This window comes from Glycine max, chromosome 19 (genome assembly GCF_000004515.6).
Source record: "Glycine max cultivar Williams 82 chromosome 19, Glycine_max_v4.0, whole genome shotgun sequence".
NCBI lineage: Eukaryota > Viridiplantae > Streptophyta > Magnoliopsida > Fabales > Fabaceae > Glycine > Glycine max.
The window spans coordinates 42,923,137-42,929,176 of record NC_038255.2 but is presented as its reverse complement, the minus strand read 5'-3'; the positions used below and the strand labels follow the sequence as shown (position 1 = coordinate 42,929,176).

The 6,040-nt window shown below is 32.9% G+C and overlaps 1 pseudogene; it reads left to right on the top strand.

Annotated features, from left to right (window-relative positions):
- Window positions 1-225: 225 nt before the first annotated feature.
- Window positions 226-1,105, top strand: LOC121174113 (ethylene-responsive transcription factor ERF098-like; annotated as a pseudogene).
- The last annotated feature ends 4,935 nt before the right edge of the window (window positions 1,106-6,040 follow it).

Here is a 6,040-nt window from a genome sequence, read left to right as displayed (position 1 = left end):
GAATTTAAAAGAGGTGGAAATTCAAACCGTCTCTTAGGACCACATGCATGGTCAAGCTTTAGAACGGACTCGATCATGCATATAAATACTACTTATCTCGATCTTAAGCCTAAACCAGTTACCACTTTACAATCTCAATTAAGCTACCTTTAGTGCGTAGTACTCTAGAGCAAGAAGCAAAACAGGTTTGAACTAATTGAGTTTGTTTTTGTTTCTAACACTCTAAATTAACTAATTTGAATGGAGGGAGGGAGAGGAGTTGTGAATGGAAACCCTTCAAACGCAGAGTCCGTACAGAGTATCGTAGGAGCCATGGGGAAGTTGCAGCAGAGATCCGTGACCCCCACGATAAAAGGCACTCGAATATGGCTTGGAACCTTTGACACTGCTGAACAAGCAGCACGTGCTTATGATACTGCTGCTTTTCATTTTAGGGGTCACAAGGCCATACTCAATTTCCCAAATGAGTATGGTCACGTGACTCCTGATCAAAATTCTTCCACTTCATTGCCTCTTCCTTTGTCCTCTTCTTCTTCTTCCCCTTACTACCCTCAACAACAACAACAAGGAAATGATGATGACACTTTTGAATTGGAATGCTTGGACAATAAGTTTTTGGAAGAACTCCTTCAGCAGGCGCCTGATCGTTCAGGCAACCGATCAAATTAACTACTAGCTAGCTGCTGGAGAGAGTGGTCCTGCTTGAATTATGTGTATTAAATTCACACGCAACAAATTCAAACGATCCGTGTGGTTTCTATCTTTTGTTTTTGTTAATGTTTCTCAAAGTTAAAGCTATTTCAAACCTGCAGATTGGTTATTATCATAATTGTAGAATTTAGGTCACACAAATAAAGAGTATCTTTAATGTTGTGGAAAGTACTGGCCTATCCTAGTAGTATGATATATACGTTACTGATTTCTGATGCACTACACCTATTTGCCGCGGTACCGATAGGAGGGTATGTATAAATAACTATGATTATCAGCCTCTTAATTTTTTTCTTTTTCAATTGAATGAAGGCTAATTAGCGGGAATTTGGTCCAAAATTTCATTACTCTTGAGCAATGCATCATTCTTAGCATTATAATCCAACCAAACTTGGGATTATTAGTTAGTATATTTAGGGCGTATATAGAATATAACTTTTTTTGGAATTGAGTTATGGTTTAATTAATAGGTTATTTAAATCAAAACCTTACATATATGCTTTGAGCTACTGAAGCAATCCAACATTGTAGCCCCTTAATTAGGGTTCCTGGCTATGACTCTAGCTTGCTCGACGATGATAATGTGGTGGTCACTGGTCAGTATTCAGCTACGAGGATTGTTTTCTGGCTTCGAGTTTGTGGGCTAGAGGCCAAATTAATTGCTAAGGTGTATTTAAAGCCATCTTTCATTCCATGATTTCACCCACCTTAGATCTTACCCCTAGATAGTATGTTCCAACTACTAATTAAAGGTAGTTTAAATTCAGATTATGTTATTGTAGCTTATGGACCGATGCGCGTGTAAATAATAGAGATTATCATATATTTACTTTATTTTTCATCTTATTTCAATTTCATTTTTTTATCTCTTTTATTTTTCTTAACATCGATCATATCTATAATTTTTTTTTTTCATTCTTTTTTCTTTTCTTTTTATCTCTTGCTTCCTTCAATTTATACAGATCGAAGGGAGATAGATGGATATGAGATGGCTAGACAAAAAGCAATGTACATGGTAGATAAGCTGGAAATTGATTTCTTTCAGTAGTGCCATAGGGAGGCATGGATTTTCAGGATATATATATGTGTGCGCACGTGTGTGGTTATAATCGAATCCATACTTAAGGCTATTTCCTTGGTTGGTTAATTTATTCCTGTTGTCAGGGAATATTTTTGGTTAAATTAATATTCCAGGTAGAGAAAAAAAAATTCAGAAAATAAAAGTGACCCCTTTTCACTTCATCTTGTGCTTTGGAGGTTTTTATTTAGTTTATATTGTTTTTTCTTAAGCAGACTCCAATCCATCACTTTCATTTTTTTTATAAAAAAATATGCAATGTGATTTTTCTCTACCCTTTTAAAGTATGTGTTTTAGTCTTATATATGTCCAACCTTTTGTCAAATATTATTGGAAGGAATATACTATCTGGTACGAACGGTTTCTCATATTTTAGAAGTAATGCGTTGTCCATCCAAATCAATTTATATATTTGTTTGATATTTTAATTAATATTTATCTGCAAAAAGATCATTGGTCCTATTTGAAATTCGTGTGTTTTAATTTGTGCTATCAGTTTTCGCACTAAATAGCATCGCTCTTACTCAATAAAACAAAACAAAAGAATCCAATTATACTCTCCCAATCATATGTGAAATGTTGGTAGAGATAGGGCTGTGGTATAAGAAGAAATGTTTCGTAGCCTTCTATGCTGCAATCCAGTGCAACTTCCACAATTTAATTATCATAAAAATTCTACCACTTGTTATGAACTAATTAGTGGACTGAATCCTCGTGCTTCCTGAGGTAATTAATGAATGGATTGAGAACCACTATTGGACCAAGAACAAAGTCATGATGATGACCGCGATCACAACTGAGAATTTTTTTGTGACTTATAATGTTGACTTGGATGGTTAAAAAGAAAGAAAAGAAAAAGATAATGTGGATTTGAATTTAAAAACTAATAAATTAACTATTAATATTTATCGATAAAAAACAACTCAAAAAAAGACAAAGTGATGTAGTAATATATAGTGCAATATATATATATATATGCTATTGGGTGAGGGTGAAATTTTAGTGTTGTTGCATTCTTTAGTCTATATGTGACTTAAAGTGATGAAAATTAATAGAGGGTGGTGCAAGGTAGTTTAGGCACGGAGGTGGAGACTTTACATCTAAGGGTTGGAATTTTGAAGAAAATAAAATGAGAGAATTATGAGCAAAGGCATATAGTATATAATGTCACGATTATGATTATTTGACGTAGTGATGGAAGATTGAACTTGAATTGGATGAACAAATTGATGTATTTTGTTATGGGAGAAGGATTTTATTTTATTTATTGAAATTAATCTGCAATAGTATATTAAGATAATAAGATAGAATCACTGTTAAATAAGGCCAAACCTTTTTATAATAGCAATTCTTAATATAAATCATATAATCACTATTAAAGGATTTCCATATACTTTTAGTAGTAGCTGACAAGGAACTACTATTAAATGGTACGTTATACTTCTCACAAAAAAAATGACCATACTTTAGTAACACTTTTTTTATAGCTGTTTTTTCAGGCCCTTTCTTTTATAGCTCTTATTTACTTTATTTTATTTGCCTCCTCACCCTTTTATATTGGTAGGTTACCGAAAAACCATTATTATTAAGGTGTTATTAAAATCATTTTTTTAATAGCGATATATTTAATTCTATTTTTAAGGTATAATTTTCAATTTTAACTTTAACTTTTAAAATATTCTGTAAAAAAAAAACTTTAACCTTTAAAATATAAAAACCAAGCCAAATTGATGTCACAACTAGTATTTGATTTGAAATTTTGGTTTTTCGTTTTTGATTTAGATATGTTTTTAATCCTTTTATAATATAGTCGTTTTAAGATTTCGTCCTTATAACTTTTTTTTTTGGAAATCGTCTTCGTTATATGATGTTTTTTCCTTTTGCCCTTGATGTTAATTTGCTTTCGTTAAATGCTAATGTGACTCTTGGAATGCCACCTCAACGCTTACCAGTAGTGTACTAATGTTAGGGACCAAAATGGAAAAATATATAATAAGAAACATTTCAATTTTTTTTTATAAGAACTAAAATAGAAAATGAGATATAGAAAGACTGAATCTATAAATAGGGATGAATGCAATGCAGAGAGAGGTGGAAAGGCAAGCAGTATATGAGACCTTTGTAATGCCTACTTTTCCTCAAGAAAAAAAGAAGAGAGAAAGCAGATGATTGACGTCTGATTAAAACAAAGCCATATATCTAGCAATGTATTGCACATTCTTTTGTGTGTTTTTTTTTTAAAAAGCGGCTCAAGCATATGAAAGATTTAAAACAAATTTAAGAATAATATCTTTTATTTACTTATAAAAGAAAAAAAGACTGAGAAAACAAAAAAATATGAGAGATAATAAAAAATAAGACACAATTAAAATTAGATAGGAAGAGAATAAAGAGAATAAAAATAAAAGAATTTTTTTTACATTTCTTTAATTATTAATTATTAAATTTTTTTTAAAAATAAAACTATGATATTGTTTATTAATTGTTACTTACGATACCAATAAAAAGATTAACAGTTACTTATAATATTTTAATTAAAATTTATTTTTAAATATAATTTTACAATAATATTTTTTGAGGTATATTAGTACTAAAAAAAATTTGAGACTTTTTTTTTTGGGGCCTAAAGCCTTTGCTAGGATTGCTTGGGCCTTAAGCTGGTCTGTAAACCATCGATCAAATATCTTTCCATCGATCTTTCTACCTAATTACGTGTTAAGACTTTGTTCTTTGGGGAAGCTAATGAGAGGAATGCTTTTACTATCAAAATCATTTTGAGAATGTTTGAGTTGATGTCCGGGTTGAGAGTTAACTTTCAAAAAAATAGTTTTGGGGCCATTGGGGGTGCAGAGGAGGGTAATTGAGATATTTGCTTGTATGTTGAATTGTAGGGTCTTTTCTTTGTCTTTTATTATCTTGGGCTATCTATTGGGGCAAATCATAGGAGGACAGAGACATGGCGACCCATAATTCAAAAATTCTCTAAGAAATTATCTCTTTGGAAACACAAGCACATTTCATTTGGGGGAGAGTTTGTCTAATCAATTCTGTTTTGTCATTCCTTCTTATTTTCTACTTATCTTTATTTTTTTAAAATGCTTAAGGAAGTATGGAAGAAACTTGTTGGGATCCAAAGGAGATTTTTTATATGAGAATAGTAAAATAACTTAGGTGAGTTGGAGTGATATTTGTAAGGGTAATGACGAGGGAGGATTAGAAGTGAAAAATTTGATCTCTTTTAATGATGTTTTCTTGGGGAAATGGAGATGGAATCTCTTCCATCAAAGGGGTGGTTTGTGGAAAGAAGTATCAATTTCAAAATATGAGGGTCGGCAAGGTCTTGAGAGGGGAGGAGAGTGTTCTTGGGAGTCTTTGTGGTGGAGGGACATAAAGAAGGTTTGTAGGGGAAGGAGTGAGAAGAAATGTTTTGATGAGGGTTTTGAGTGGAAGGTTGGAGTGGGGGATAAATGTAAATTTTGGAAAGATGAGTGAGTGAATGACAATAGTTTGGCCTCTTTGTATCCTAGATTGTTTTTAATCTCAGAACAAAAGGAGGAAGTTGTTGGTGGTATGGGGTATTGGAGGGAGAATAGGTGGTGTTGAGATTTAAAGGGGAGAAGAGGTACTTTTGAATGGGAAATGATCTTATTCAAAACTTGCTTCTTTAAACAATGTTCAGATTAGCAGGGAGGGAAGGGATTCTTGGGTTTGGAAATTAAGGGTGCAACACCGGTCTCTACACAACAAATTATACATATAAGATGTTAGTTCAAATTGAAGGTGAAGAAGTCTCAAGGGACGTTTTTTCTCGGTTGTGGCAAATCAAGATTCCAAATAAAATTGCTTTTGTAATTTGGAGAGCTTTGAGGAACTGACCGCCAACAAAAGACAACTTGAGGAGCCGCAGTGTCTTAGAGGAAAATTCAGACTTTCTCTGTAGCTTATGCCATTCTTGCAATGAATCTGCGGATCATCTTTTTACCTCATGCGAAGTGGCTAGGCAGGTTTGGTTACATTGTTATTCTTGGACTTCACCTACTCTTGCGGTTGTACTACATGGAAATATAGAAGGACTCTTTTGGCAAGTAATTTGGTGTGCAGTGATATATTGCATATGGAAGCAGAGAAACAACAGTATGTTCAATCACACTGTCGTAAACTCAAAATCATTGTTGGAGGAGGTTAAATTGTTCTCATGGAGTTGGCTTAATGGCAAGCTGTCAGGTTTTGATTTCTCTTTTGTTCAATGGA